The sequence below is a fragment of the Monodelphis domestica genome, chromosome 1 (genome assembly GCF_027887165.1).
Source record: "Monodelphis domestica isolate mMonDom1 chromosome 1, mMonDom1.pri, whole genome shotgun sequence".
Classification (NCBI taxonomy): domain Eukaryota; kingdom Metazoa; phylum Chordata; class Mammalia; order Didelphimorphia; family Didelphidae; genus Monodelphis; species Monodelphis domestica.
This window is the reverse complement of record NC_077227.1, coordinates 153,860,788-153,877,454: the sequence shown is the minus strand read 5'-3', so window position 1 is coordinate 153,877,454 and position 16,667 is coordinate 153,860,788.

Genomic DNA, 16,667 nt, shown 5'->3' with positions numbered 1-16,667 from the left:
CAAACACTAGTACCCCATCCCCCTCCAGAGTTCCCATTGTCAATCAACCAGTAAACTCAATTAGCTGTTCCCAAAAAACAGCATTTACTAAAATGGCATCGTATGAACATGGGTACAAAATAGTCCCCAAAATAGTCCCATGGGAATGTTCTCCCGCAAATACTCACAGCATGAATGGAAATAATATGTTCATAATTCTTTAAGAATTATAATTCTTTTATGAGTATGAGAGTAGGAAAGAACATATTTGGGTCAATTTATGACATAGGAGACTCATAAGTCTTGGTAATTAATGCAAGATGTGGAGGCTCTTCCTCTCTTTGTAAAGTCCACCTGTTGGGGTCCCACGGTCTTCTCCTGTCTACATACTGACTCTATTGCCAAGGGCAGTTCTTTGAAACTACTTTCCTCTCTACCTTTATGTGTTTGTCTAGAGCATTTCTCTGTTCCTCCCTGGATTCAGTCTTCAGTAGCTCTGATGATCTGACCAACAGGAATTGGGGTTTAAAAAGTAAGAGAGAAAATCCATTCCCCTCTTTGCTGCCCTCTGACATAGGCACAGTGGTCTTCTCCATAAGTGCTTCCAACTCTAAAATTCTAAAAGCACTAGCCATTTAAATCATGGCCAACCTTCTTGTTCAATCAATCACTATTCCTTTCTTGACCTAAAGAGAAAAAAGCTTGGGCTTCCTAAAGGGCTGAGGAGTACATCCATGTTTTTATACATAAAATGAGGGGAGAAAATGCCATCTTTAAGAATACTTGTTAAAGTGTTGAATTAGGAGTCTCAGGCAACTTTCAAAATTCTAATCTAGTTAACCAAAAACAAGTATTTCAATAATATAACAACATAATTATTTCTAAATCCACAAATGCCCAAACATTTCCATTTTATTTTACTAAAATGTGTACTTTACAAAAGATGTTTTAGCAGTAGCTGTCAGTCCCTTTTTAGTCAATCAACAAGCATTTATTATGTTTCTACGTTTTTTTCTATTTTTCTATTTCTATGTTTCTATGCAAGGCTGAGATTAAAAAAGACAAAAATGAAATAATCTGTGTCCTCCTTCAAGTAGCTTACATTCTATCTAGGAAGACAACATCTACATAAACAGGAATATATGAAATAAATTCTCCTCTCTCGACCTTTTGCTTACAAAACTGCATAGTTGGCCTGGTTACTGAAGAATTCTGGATGTAGTCCCAAATAATGTCCCATTTTGCCCTTTCTGGGGCCTGAGAGCAAGGACACATTTCCTTTTAGGTCCTTTATGATCCCCACTGAAGTTAGGGTCATAGTAAGTACAAAAAGTGATTGGTGATAATGAACTTGCTGACATCAACAAGGTCTGGGGTCAATCTAAGGTATTTAAACAATGTCCACATCCTGAGTGACCACAACAGCACTTTTACTCAAGGCCAACCTTCTGTAACCCACTTGGAGCTCAACTTGCTGGGAATATCTAGGGTTTCTTTAAGCTACTGAAGCCTGGAAGACTGCTGACTCTGCTCAGCCTGGGGCTGGCTTGACTTTGCCACTGTCCCCTTGGTCTGGTTATGCCTTCTTGATACTAACTAGTTGGGCACTTTTTGTTCAGTCCTTTTGCAGTCATGTCCAACTCTTTTCAACCCCCTTTTGGAGTTTTCTTGGCAGAGATTCTAGACTGGTTTGCCATTTCCTTCTCCAAGTCATTTTCCAGATGAGGAAACTGAGGCAACTGGGTTAAGTGACTTGCCCAGGAAGACCCAACTAGTAAGTGTCTCAGGACAGATTTGAACTAATGAAAATGTTTTTAAAGCAGGAGAAGTTTATCTTGAGCATTGTAAAAAATAGACTCGAATATAGGACTACAATCCCCACGAGCCTTTGCTCCACTTCCCCAGAATGCCTTGTAATCTCACCTGGGCCAAGATCGAGAAGGTATTTAAGCTGATTCAAAGGCTTTTGGCGCGCTCTCTCTTGGCTCTTTTGGACTTCCGTTTTGGAGCAGGCGAGTCTCTTGTGTGATATGAGGTTATTTTGTTTAGGCTTCTGGCCTAGGCACATGTTTCTTACTTGTATATTCTTTAATCTTTAACCTTTAATAAACCTCTAAAAAATATAATACTTCTTGCAGAGAGAAACTAATTTCTACCTGCCTCAGTCTCCCCATATTCCCTAAAATTTAATCTTTACAGCATCTGGTTTCCAGGTTCTTTACTTGTCCTTTTTCCCCTTTGTAGCATGCTGGGTACATTATCATCTTGAAATTATTGGTGTATTGATATTGTAACCTACGTGCTCATATACCAGACTCATGGTTATGTTACTTCCTAATTATTGTTTTTCCAAATCTTCAGTCCAAAGGTCAAAAGAATTCCTGGGCAGGATGTTAGCTGCTCCAGAGTACTAGCTACCTCCTGTTAGATGACATTCTATACCAAGTCACATTTTTTGATTAACCTCCTCCTCTATGATTACATGGTTGTCAATTGAGCCAATGTTAAATCCTATGCCATGTCACATGTTCATGAGCTACCTCCCACTCTCCACATTCCTGGATTCTTCAATAAAAGTTTGGGAATACGTGCAGATCTCTCTCTCTCAATACCATCAGAGGAGCAAGCATGATGGAGCCCATGTTTTTTAACTCCTTGTCTGAGTCTTTCTTCCTTTCTCTCTCTCTCTCTCTCTCTCTCTCTCTCTCTCTCTCTCTCTCTCTCTCTCTCTCTCTCTGTCTCTCTCTCTCTGTCTCTGTCTGTCTCTGTCTATCTCTGTGTCTGTGTCTGTCTGTCTGTCTCTCTCTCTCTCTCTCTCTCTCTCTCTCTCTCTGCCTTTGTCTCTGTCTCTGTCTCTCTCTGTCTCTCTCTGTCTCTCTGTCTCTCTCTCTCTCTCTCTCTCTGTCTCTCTCTCTCTGTCTCTGTCTGTCTCTGTCTATCTCTGTGTCTGTGTCTGTCTGTCTCTCTCTCTCTCTCTTTCTCTCTCCTTTTTCCATTTTCCCTCAGTTTCCAATCCTCTTCTCAGGTGTCCACCCACAAATATATTAATTTGTGACTGCAGGCAGGCACACCCTTCTTCCACCACCTCTCAAACCTATTCTCCTTTTATCCTTACAATAGTTTTTGAGCTCACTCTCCTTCAAATCCAACTTCCAGGAGAAAAATCAGAAATTTATTGATACTAAATTGTCATTGGCTGTCTTTACATTTTAACAAGGATAAAAGGCCTCTTAGAATTCTAACTCCCTTAAGTGCTATTTCCAATCAATCATCTTTCTTTATTCCTAGACTCAGGTCACCCTCTTCTTCCTTTTCTCATAACATTTAGCTTAATACTCCCTTCCCATAACTCAATATTTATTGTGTATTTACTTTTTTCCTTTTAAACCCTTACCTTTCATCTTGGTTCTAAGGCAGAAGAGTGGTAAGGATTAGGCAATGGGGGTAAGGAGACTTGCCCAGGGTCACACAGCTAGGAAGTGTCTGAGGTCACATTTGAACCCAGAACATTTAGTCTCAGAGCCTGGCTATCATTCCACCAAGCCATTTAGTTTGCTCCCTTTATATTGACTTGTAAATCCTTAGGACTAGTCTCGGAACCTAACCCGGCCAATATTAGGTGCTTAATTTTGCTGAATTAAGTTGAATTTTGATTCATTAAGCTTCGTGATTAAAGTTCCTAGACAAAATTTGAGGAATGTGGAGTGCAAGTGATTATGATTTTACACCTCCATAAATTTACAAGGTTCCTTAGGCACTCAGGTTCTCTTCCATTCCGAAACCTGCCTCCTCTGTAAGAATGGTGGTTCAATTACCCTGTTTCTTTAGAAAAGAATTTCCTAACTAGGTATCTGTTAACTTATTTTTTAAAAATAGTTTGATCACCAAATTTCAATATAATTGATTTCCTTGGAAATCCTATATATATTTTGCTGTAGACATTTACAAACATTCTGAGATGGGATCTATATAGTCTTCACCATAATGCCAAAGGTATCCAGGATACCAAAAAAGTTAAGAAACCCCCCCCCCACACACACACACACAATTTAGAGGAATCCTCATTAATGAAGACAGGAATGTTCAGAAAACCAAACATCAGACAATTAAAGAAAGCCAGTTTTACTGAGAGAAGAAACACACAAAATGAACAAACACTGAGGCAGTCGGTTGGGATCCTGTTTGGATCTCTCCTCCAGAGCCCCAGAAGAAATGTGGTACCCTCTACCCTATCAGGAGAGGCTGGTAAGTTTTTTATAGGGTTATTATCTGGTTCTAACAGGGCCAGGCACATGGGGAGGGAAGGAGGAGCCCAGAGACTGGTGCTGATTCATGCTAGTGGGGGAAGGAAGATTGCAAGTGAATTGGAAGCCAGTTATTAAAACGCTCCGAGACTCGATGGTTTTGAGCTTCCTGATGGGGTGAGGAGGTTACTGGAGATCCTTCAACAACTTCTCCTTCTTGGTCTTATTGAAAAACTGGTCAGTCTTGGTTTTTTTTTTTACAAATCACTTCTGCCCAAGAGATAACAGGCCATTTGATTCAGCTGATGAGGACTATTTTCACCTCTGATTGAGCAATTTGGATGAGGACTTGATCAGACAGAGGACATGAGCACTACATTTCCCTAGCTTCTCACTGAAGTTGGTGATCTGGGGATTCCTAGGCACAGATTTTAACTAAAAGGCTTGAAAATTAAAGCAGATAAAAGGCAGATAAAGCAGATAACTTTTTTTTTTTAAAGCAGTATGGCATAATGAACTGAAATGAATATAAATAATATACCTTAGAGCCAAGAAGACCTCTGTTCAAGTTCCACCTCTGATATAGTTCTTGCTGGTTGTGTAACTCTGGGTAAATGATTTAATTTCTTTGTGCACTGGGCAACTAAGTCTGTAATTTGTAGAGAAGGTGCCAATATGTATTAAAAAAAATCACTCATCTGGAAATTTCCTATGTTGGTGAAGTCACAGATTCAGTCTCTAACTTTTAAAAAGTTTTATTAATGCCTTTTGTTTTTACATAGTCATATTTCATAGACTTTTCTAGATATGATCATTAGATTATAAATTCATTATATTGTAAGTTCCTTGAGGACAGCGACTGTCTTGCTTCTTTTTGTATCACAAAAGCTTAGTCCAGTGCCTGGCACACAGTAGACCTTTAATAAATGTTATTTTGTTATTTGTTACTTGATCAAGAGATCTATTGATCAAGTCTTCTTTTATAACTGAGGAAAAAAAAAGTTAGAGGAAACCAAACATCATTCAAGCAATATCTGCCTGTCAATATTCCAGGCCTATGGTCCCTCACCTTTCCAACTGGAATCAGAATGTGTATTTACTACTATTACAAGGCCATATTGGCGATTACACAATGTTCAGCTTTGTTTTACCTTTCTTTCTATTAACATTGTTATAGCCTTTATGTATATTATTTTCCTGTTTCTACTTCATTCTACAATAGTTTATACAAGTCTTGTCAAGATTCTTGAAATTCTTTATATTATCTGGTCTTACAGTGTAATCGTATACACTATTACATTCATCTAGTTTCCAGTTCTTTGTTACCGTAAAAAGTGCTGCTAACAATATTCTAGGGTGCCTGGAACCTTTCTTTCTGTCTTTGACTTCCTTTGGGTATATAATCCAGTTGGATTGCTGAGTCAGTGGGTATGAAGATTTAGTCACTTTCCTCACATAATTTCTAAATGTTTTCAAGAATGCTTAGACCAATGCTCAGCTTTACAAACAGATATTAATATGCCTCTATTCCACCAGCCTCTCCAGTATTGAGTATTTTAGTCATTTATTATCTTTGGTAACTTGTTGGATATGATGTGAAACCTCAAAGTTGTTTATATTTGCATTTTTCTTAGTGATTTGGAACAATATTTCATATGGTTGTTGATTGTTTACAATTCTTCAGAGAGTGATTTTTTCTTGTAACAATTACTTTTTTTATTTTTTATTTTTATTTATTTTTATTTTTTTAGAGTTGCTAAACATCCTTTTTTTTCTCCGTATCAGTTTATTACTGTCCGCATGGCTTACTCCCTCCTATTTTCTCCTGGAAAAGTAATTTTTTTAATTTTAAAATTTATCTTTGTTTTATTCCAACAACAAATTTCCACATGAGTTTTCCAAAGTTATACTCCGACTTCCTGTTGTCTCCCTCCTCTTTTCCCTCCCCTCCTCCCAGAGTTGACCAGCAGTTCAATCTGGGTTATATATGTATTAATCCTGTAAAACATATTTCCATATTATTTGTTTTTGTAATCAAATAATTGTATAAAACCAAACCCCCAAATCATATACCCAAATAAACAAGTGGCAAATCGCATGTTTTCTTCTGTGGTTCCGCTCCCACAGTTCTTTCTCTGAATGCAGATCATGTTCTTTCTCAGAATTGTCCTGGATCATTGCACTGCTGCTGGTAGGGAAGTCTTTCACAGTTGATCATTCCACAGTATTGCTGTTACTGTGTATGATGCTCTCCTGGCTCGGCTTATTTCACTCTGCATCAGGAGGTCTGAAAAAGTCATTTCTACTCTTCATCGCCATGTAAATGGTCTCTACTTTACACAGTAGACAAAAAGCATCTCATAATTCTTGGCCCTCCACTGTCTTACTCAGCTCCAACTCATCTATTACTCTAGAATGTCCAGCCTTCACACTACTTCCTAGACAGATCACGTGGCTCCTCAAAGGTCAGATGTGGAAGAACATAGAGGAAATTCAGTTTAACGATCCCACTGCCGAAGTATATACATTTTTCAGAGGAGAATGTTGAGGCTCAGAAATGTCTGATGAGCTTTTGGCCCCACGACCCCAGGGAACTCACAGCCCCCCACATCCTGGTGTGTTCCTCACAGAGCTCCAGAGCCAGCTGGAAGACTTCAGAGAAAGGCGGGACACCACCACTCTACTTTTTTTATTTTAAGTTTAATTTAAAAAAATTTTCCATGGTTACATGATTCATGTTATCTCCCTCCCCTCTTTCCTCCCCTTTCTTGGAGTTGACAAGCAATTCCATATTAGAGTGATTCTTTTTTTAATTAATTATAAGTATACCAAATTGAGTTTTTTAATCTGGTTCATGTAAGGGCTCTGAAAGAAAACCCACTCTCCCAAACTCCTTATGTTTTGGCAACTTCCCATCTTCCATCCCTTTTAATATGGTTGGTTGGTTGGTCCCTAAGTAGGCCCTTTTTCTGTTTTCACTCCTTAAGAAGGAGACAAATAGGTCTACTTTCAGTAAACAACCTTGAGTGGGAAGGCCAGGCCTGATCCAAGTATCTTTGGCTTAAGTCTGTGAGATCCCCAAAACTGCTACTGACAGGAGTTTATGGAATACTGAGGACACTGATGGACTTCTAAATAATTTGTTTAGTAATTAATAGTTAGCATTTATATAGGGCTTCAAAGTTTGCAAAGCACTACATATCTAATCTCATTTGAGTCTCATGCCAACTGTGTAAAGTAGGTCCTATTCTTAGCCCCCTTTTAAAGATAAATTGAGAGGGGTTAAGTAGTTTGTTTGCCAGGATCATACCTACAACAGAATTTGAAATCAGGTCTTTCTGACTCCAAGATCAACACTCTATTCGCTGTGTTATTTAGGGGTCCCATTTTAAAAAAATGTGTTGAACTATATAACATTGTTCAGAAACTCTTTGTGAACTATTGAAATATATAAACAACACAAATAGGATTATAAGATTAAAAATTTAGAGCTTGTAGGACCTCAGGATTCATTTAGACCAAGCCCTAAATAAAACCGATTCTGTATCTTATCCAAGTTACATCTTCAGTTAGCAGTTTGCTTTTTCTGTGTGGGAAAAGCATCACTGAGTATAACTTAGTTTATTTGAACCCTGTCCCTCTAAACAGACTGGCTATGAGACCAGTGGAAGTAAATAGTATAACTTCAACATTTAAAAATTTTTTAATTATGAAAACATACCAGAAAATGAAGTTTAGAACTGGATCATTTTGGCCCCTTTTCTTCTTGTCTCCTTTCAGTTCAAAATAGCTAAAATCTCTTTAATATAGCTGCCAGCATCCTCTGAGATCTGCCTTCCCTCCATCAATTATCTCCAATTTATCCTGTGGCTGGTCTGTACATAGTTTGCATGTTGTCTCCCCTATTAGATTGTAATCTCCTTGAGGACAGGGACTATAGTTTGTCTCTTTTTGAATCCTCAATATTTAGCAATACCGGAATACAGTAGATGGTTAATAAATGTTTATTGACTGAGACAGTCAGTTGAGTTCAACACATTCAAGCCTCCCAAGCAATTTTCTTTGAGTCTATGGTCTTTTTTTTTTTTAACTGACTTTGTTTATTACTATAATCACTCTGCTTCTGATTCCAGCACTTTATCCTTTTTTTCCCCTCTGCACATATTGGGCAGGAGTTCTTAACCTGGACTATATGACCTTTTGCAAGAAAAAAAAATTGACAATTGAATTTCAATATAATTATTTTTAATCCTATACATTTTATTGTGTGCATTTACAAAAATTATTCTGAGAAAGGGTCCAGAAGCTTTAACATACTGCTAAAGGAGGCCACACACACACACACTCACACAAAGGGTTAAGAAACACTGGTATAAGATGGTCCTTACTCTTTTTTTTTTTTTTTAATTTTTTATGCTGTGCCACTTTTGTGAGGCTGGTGCTTGCTGTATTTGCAGGGAATTTTTCAATTTTGTGTAACTAAATCTGTAACTGATAATAGCAGGACATCTTTCCAGAAGTCCTTTCAGGTGCTCCCACTCAGAGCTCTCCTTAAAGTACCTTAACAAGGGGAAGTTAAGCCCTTTGTTGTGTAGAAGCTTCCATGTTGGGTTCAGTAGAGAAAAGCAAACAGGGAGAAACTCCCCTGACAATGCCATAGACACAAAGCACCAATGAAAAAGAACCCTAAACTTCCCTAGCTGTGGGGTTGAATTGGACAAGGTTTTCCCAGAATACTCTTTCTAGATTGGAGAAGTTATGAAGAGACACAAAGCAATTTTATTAATTGCCCTTTAATTGCCCTCTGGCTTACCGTACTAGTTTCAGTGACTAGGATATTATTAAAGGGCTACTGATGGTATTAATATTAACTCTCAGATCTGGAAAGACATGTTTTTAAATAGGAAAAAAAGCATTATTTAAAAATAGTTTTTGTCCCTATAAGCCAACAGAAATTTCATACCATAACAGATAGAAGCAATGAAATGAGTTGTGAAACATAAAATCTTACAAGGTCTAGCCTTTTAAAACTTGATTTTTTCCCCCTATACTATTTTTCACATTTAAATTGTGGATTTCCTCCTAATTTTTCATAGTATAGTGTAAAGAGTACAGGATTTAATGTCAAGAGATATAGATTCCAATCCCATCTCTCTTTGTTGTTATCAGGACAGCCATGGGTAAGTCACTGAAGCCTAAATCCATTTGTAAATTGAAAAGGTTGGATTAGATGTTCCTCAAAGTTTCTTTCAGTTTTTTTTTTATTTAGTCAATTTAGAACATTATTCCTTGGTTATAAGAATCCTATTCTATCCCTCCCTCCCCTACCCCCACCCTCCTGCAACCCATGCTCAATTCCACTGGGTATTACATGTGTCCTTGATCAGAACCTATTCCCATGTTGTTGATGTTTGCATTAGGATGTTCATTTAGTCTACATCCCCAATCATATCCCCTAGACCCATGTAATCAAGCAGCTGTTTTTCTTTGCTGTTTTTACTACCACAGTTTTTACTCTGAATGTGGATAGTGGTTTTTCTCATAGATTCTATCAAGTTGTTCAGGATCACTGAATCGCCAATAATGGAGAAGTCCATTATATTCGATTGTACCACAGTGTATCAGTTTTTGTGTATAATGTTCTCCTGGTTCTGCTCCTCTCACTCTGCATCAATTCCTGGAGGTTGTTCCAGTTCTCATGGAATTCCTCCACTTTATTATTCCTTTTAGCACAATAGTATTCCATCACCAACATATACCACAATTTGTTCAGCCATTCCCCAATTGAAGGGCATCCCCTCATTTTCCAATTTTTTGGACACCACAAAGAGTGCAGCTATGAATATTCTTGTACAAATCTTTTTCCTTATTATCTCTTTGGCATACAAATCCAGCAGTGCTATAACTGGATCAAAGGGCAGACAGTCTTTTAGTGCCCTTTGGGCATAGTTCCAAATTGCCCTCCAGAATGGTTGGATTAATTCACAACTCCACCAACAATGCATTAATGTCCCAACTTTGCCACATCCCCTCCAGCATTCATTATTTTCCTTTGTTGTCATGTTAGCCAATCTGCTAAGTGTGAAGTGATACCTCAGAGTTGTTTTGATTTGCATCTCTCTGATTATAAGAGATTTAGAATACTTTTTCATGTGCTTGTTAATAGTTTTTATTTATTTAACTGAAAATTGCCTATCCATGTCCCTTGCCCATTTATCAATTGGAGAATGGCTTGATTTTTTGTACAATTGGTTTAGCTCTTTATAAATTTGAGTAATTAGACCTTTGTCAGAGGTTTTTGTTATGAAGATTGTTTCCCAATTTGTTGCTTCCCTTCTAATTTTGGTTGCATAGGTTTTGTTTGTACAAAACCTTTTTAATTTGATGTAATCACAATTATTTATTTTACATTTTGTGATTTTTTTCTAACTGTTGCTTGATTTTAAAGCCTTTCCTTTCCCAAAGATCTGACAAGTATACTATTCTGTGTTCACCTAATCTGCTTATAGTTTCCTTCTTTATATTCAGGTCATTCACCATTCTGAGTTTATTTTGGTGTAGGGTGTGAGATGTTGATCCAAACTTAATCTCTTCCATACTGTCTTCCAATTTTCGCAGCAGTTTTTATCAAATAGTGGATTTTGGTCCCAGAAACTGGAATCTTTGGGCTTATCATAGACTGTCTTGTTGAGGTCACTTACCCCAAGTCTATTCCACTGATCCTCCTTTCTGTCTCTCAGACAGTACCATATTGTTTTGATGACCATTGCTTTATAGTATAGTCTGAGATCTGGTACTGCAAGGCCTCCTTCCTTCACATTTTTTTTCTCATTATTTCCCTGGATATCCTTGTTCTTTTGTTCTTCCAAATGAACTTTGTTATGGTTTTTTCTAATTCAGTAAAAAAGTTTTTTGGTAGTTCAATGGGCATGGCACTAAATAAATTAATTTGAGTATGATTGTCATTTTTATTATGTTAGCTCATCCTACCCATGAGCAATCAATGTTTCTCCAGTTGTTTAGATCTAGTTTTAGCTGTGTGGAAAGTGTTTTGTAGTTGTGTTCATATAGTTCCTGTGTTTGTCTCAGCAGAGTATTTTATATTATCTAGGGTGATTTTAAATGGAATTTCTCTTTCTAATTCTTGCTGCTGAGATGTGTTGGAGATATATAGTAATGTTGACGATTTATGTGGGTTTATTTTGCATCCTGTAACTTTGCTAAAGTTGTTATTTCCACTAGCTTTTTAGTTGAGTCTCTAGGATACTTTAAGTAGACCATCATATCATCCACAAAGAGTGATAGCTTGGTCTCCTCATTGCCAATTTTAATACCTTCAATTTCTTTTTCTTCTCTAATTGCTACACTAGAGCTTCTAGTACAATGTTAAATAATAGAGGTGATAATGGGCATGCTTGTTTCACTCCTGATCTTATTGGGAATGCATCTAGTTTATCCCCATTGCAGATGATGTTTGCTGATGGTTTTAGATAAATACTGCTTATTATTTTTAGGAAAAGACTTTCTATTCCTATACTTTCTAGTGTTTTCAATAGGAATGAATGTTGTAGTTTTTCAAAGATTTTTTCTGCGTCTATTGAGATAATCATGGGATTTTTGTTGGTTTGCTTATTGATATGGTTAATTATGTGAATGGTTTTCCTAATATCGAACCATCCTTGCATTCCTGGTATAAATCCCACCTGATCATAATGAATAACCTTTGTGATGACTTTCTGGAGTCTTTTTGCTAGTATTCTATTTAAGATTTTTGCATCTATGTTCATTAAGGCGATTGGTCTATAGTTTTCTTTCTGTTTTTGACCTGCCTGGCTTTGAAATCAGTACCATATTTGTGTCATCAAAAGGAACTTGGTAGAACTCCCTCTTTCCTTATTTTGTCAAATAGTTTGTATAATATTGGGATTAGTTGTTCTTTGAACGTTTGATAGAATTCACTTGTGAATCCATCAGGCCCTGGTGATTTTTTCTTAGGGAGTTCTTTGATGGCCTGTTCAATTTCTTTTTCTGATATAGGATTATTTAAGAATTCTATTTCTTCTTCTGTTGACCTAGGCAATTTATATTTTTGTAAATATTCATCCATATCTCCTAGATTGCCATATTTGTTGCCATATAATTGGGAAAAATAATTTTTGATGATTGCCTTAATTTCCTCTTCATTGGAGGTGAGCTCTCCCTTTTCATCTATAATATTAATTTGGTTTTCTTCTTTCCTTTTTTCTTTATTAGATTGACCAGTACTTGGTCTATTTTGTTTTTTTTTTCCAAAGTACCAGCTTCTAGTCTTATTAGTTCAATAGTTCTTTCACTTTTGATTTTATTAATTTCTCCCTTAATTTTTAGGATCTCTAATTTAGTTTTCATCTGGGGATTTTTTATTTGTTCACTTTCAAGTTTTTTGATTTGCATGTCTAATTCTTTGACCTCTGCCCTCCCTAATTTGTTAATATATGAACTGAAGGATATAAAATTCCCCCTGAGTACTGCTTTGGCTGCATCCCATAGATTTTGAAAGGATGTCTCATCATTGTCATTTTCTTCAATGAAATTATTTATTGTTTCTATGATTTGTTCTCTAACTAAGCAATTTTGGAGAATCATATTATTTAATTTCCAATTAATTTTTGATTTGCCTCTCCATGTACCCTTACTATTATTTTTATTGCATTATGATCTGAAAAGTTTGCATTTATTATTTCTGCTTTTCTGCATGTGTTTGACATGTTTTTATGCCCTCGTACATGGTCAATTTTTTTGAATGTACTATGTGCTGCTGAAAAAGTGTATTCTTTTTTGTCCCTATTTATTTTTCTCCATATATCTATTAACTCTAATTTTTCTAAGGTTTCATTCACATCCCTTATCTCTTTCTTATTTATTTTTTTATTTGATTTATCTAAATTTGATAGTGGTAAGTTCAGGTGTCCCACTAGTATAGTTTTACTTTCTATTTCCTCCTTCAACTCCACTAGTTTCTTCTTTAGAAATTTGGATGCTATAGCATTTGGTGCATACATATTGATTACTGATATTTCCTCATTGTCTATACTACCTTTTAACAGGATGTAGTTACCTTCTCTATCCCTTTTAATCAGATCTATTTTTACTTTGGCTTTGTCAGATATCATGATTGCAACTCCTGCCTTTCTAGCAGTTGAGGCCCAGTAGGTTTTGCTACAACCTTTAATTCTAACCTTGTAAGTGTCTACCCACATCAAATGTGTTTCTTGCAGACAACATGTGGTAGGATTTTGATTTCTAATCCACTCTCCTATTTGTTTTTGTTTTATGGGTGAGTTTATCCCATTCACTTTCAAAGTTATGATTGCCACTCATGTATTCCCCAGCATTTTGATATCCTCTCCTAGTTCTGTCCTTTCTTCTTTTGCTATATCCTTTTAAACCAGTGGTTTGCTTTTAATCAGTCCCCCTAATCCCATCCTTAATAATCTTCTCTTTCTGCCCCCTCCCTTTTTGTTCCCTTCTTATTTTTTTAGGGTCTGCTAAGTTCCCTCCCCCCTCTCTTTCCCTCCCTTTTTGTACTCCCTGTCCACCTACCCCTTTAGTTTTCCTTTCTTACTCTCCCTGTATGGTAAGATAGAATTTAATACCCCAATAGATCTAGATGCTCTTCCCTCTCAGAATTGATTTCACTGAGTGTAAGGTTTAAGTGTTACCTATTAGCACTCTCTTCCTCTCCTTCCTATAGGAGTATTCTTCCCTTCTCCTTCTCATGTGTATCTGTGTGATAAAAATTATCCTATTTGTTTTATTTCTTCAAGTATCTCTTGGTGCCATCTTTGATTCCCCCCTCCATTTTTCTTCCTTTTTTTTTTGCATATCATCTTATAGCACTTATTGCCCAATCTCTTCCTATGAATAATTCCTCTAATTACTAAAATAGTGAATATAATTTTTGAGAGTTATAAATAACATTTTCCCCATATACTAATATAAATAATTTGATCTTATTGAAGCCCTTAAAGAAGAAAGTTTGAATAAAGAATATTTTCCCCCTCTCCCCTCTCTTATTTACCTTTTCATGTTTCTCTTGATCTTTGTGTTTGGCTATCAAACTTTCCCCTTATTTCTGGACTTTTCTTTACAAATATTTAGAAATCTTTTATTTTGTTGAATGCCCATACTTTCCCCTGGAAGTATATAGCCAGTTTTGATGGATAGGTGATTCTTTGTTGAAGACCCAATTCTCTTGCCTTTATGAATATCATATTCCAAGCTTTGTGGTCCTTTAGTGTGGAAGCTGCCAGATCTTGTGTAATCTTGACTGGTGCTTCTTGATATCTGAATTGTCTCTTTTTGGCTTCTTATAAAAATTTCTCCTTAGTTTGGAAGCTCTTGAATTTGGCAATTACATTCCTAGGAGTTGTCTTTTGAGGATTTAGTATAGAGGGTGTTCTATGAACTCTTTCAATGTCTATTTTGTCCCCTTGTTCAAGAACATCAGGGCAGTTTTCTTGGATAATTTCTTGTAGTATGATGTCAAGATTTCTGTTTATTTCTGGGTTTTCAGGTAGACTAATGATTCTCAAATTGTCTCTTCATGCTCTGTTTTCCTGATCCATCATCTTTTCAGTGAGATATTTTATGTTTTCTTCTATTTTGTCAGTGTTTTGACTTTGCTTTATTAATTCTTGCTGTTTTACAACATCATTGGCTTCCAATTGCCTAATTCTGGTCTTTAAGGACTGGTTTTCCTTTTCAGTTTGGTCTATCCTGCTTTTTGTGGCTTCCAGGTATTTCTCCAATTGGGAATTCTTGTCCTGTAAACTGTTATTTTCTTTTTTTTATCTATTTCCCACTTTTCTTGCCAGAAGGCTTCTATCTTTTTGATAAGTTCCAATTTAAATTCTTCAAGAGCTTGTGGACAATTTCCATTTTTTGGAAGGTTTTGGTGCATTTATTTGTATTTCCTCTTCTATTTCCTCTTTAGCCTGGGTTTTTCCTCCATAAAAATTATCCAGGGTCAACCCCTTCTTCTTGTTTTTCTTAGTATTAGGAAGTTGTTGTTCCTGGGCATTGTTTGCCATTGCTGGGGTGTTTTATTTTTTCCTTCCCTTTTTCAGTTAGAAATCTGAGTGAGATGGGCAGGCTCTCTGTGTATGGAGCTAAGGAGCAGGTTTTTTGGCTGAGGCCAGCTCTTGAGTTTCTGCAGCTTCTGCTCTTTACTGCCCCCCTCTGAGGTATCTCTCTGCTGGCGCCCATGATCTGTGCTCCTCAGCCTGCTGGGGCCTCAGGTTTAGTTGCACTCAGGGGTAGGTCCTCGGTGGTCTCAGTCAGCTGTCAAGGACCCAGAGGTACCCCTCACTCGTTCCAGAGGTACCCCTTGTTCACTCACTGATTTTAGCACATGCTGGCTCTGACTCTGGCTCCATAGGTGGGCTGGGGGAAGTTGGATCAGCTCGTGTTTTGGTGGAAGCTTTTTCACCCCCTTATGGTTTGGAAATGCCCAAATCCCATGTGCCTTCAATGCTGTGCCCTACTGTAGAGTCCCTTTGTTCATATGAATTTGGGTTTTTTTGGCTTTTTGAGGTAGTCTGTATCAGTAGGTGGTGAGGAGAGGAAGCATTCTGTGTCTAGACTGCCACCATGTTTACCCGGAAGTCCTCTCTTTCAGTTTTAATTACTATTATGCCTTCTATTTTCTCCTCTTCAAAACCTTCCTATCCAGAGGATATATTTACATTTAAAAGTGAATTAAAATTAGTTTCTTTTTCCAGTGTTATTTACTTCTTAGGCCTGATATCTATGGAATGAAAGTTATAATATGAGAATATATTCTGATTATTTCAAAAATTGATACAGCTTGACAGTAGTGAAAAGAACACAGATTTGGGAGTCAGAGAACCTAGGTTCAAATTCTTTCTCTAACTTACTTAGATAACCTTGGGCAAGTCGGTTCATGTCTGTGGGCCTCCATTTCCTTATCTGTAAAATGAAGTGATTGACTTAGATGGCCTTCAAGTTCTTTACAAAGTCATGCTCCCATGACTATAAAAATGGAAGAATAACCAAGAATGTTTTGGTGGGCCTGAGGAGAAATAATAGTTTGACAATTTCACTTAGGTTTTGTCACTGGTCAATTAAATGGTATTGGGCAGGTCTCTCAGTCACCTCCTATATCTTTTCCCCATTCACTGAAATAAAAGCAAAAAATAGTGTTTGGGGCAGCAGGATGGCTCAATGGATTGCAAGTCAGACCTAGATACAGGAGGTCCTGGGTTCAAATCTGACCTCAGACTCTTCCAAGCTGTGTGACCCTGAACAAGTCACTTAACCCCCATTGCCTAGCCCTTACTACTCTTCTGCCATGGAACCAATACTTAGTATTGTTTCCAAGACGGATTATATATAATCTCATTTAATTTTCACAATAGTCCTATTAGGTAGGTACTATTAATA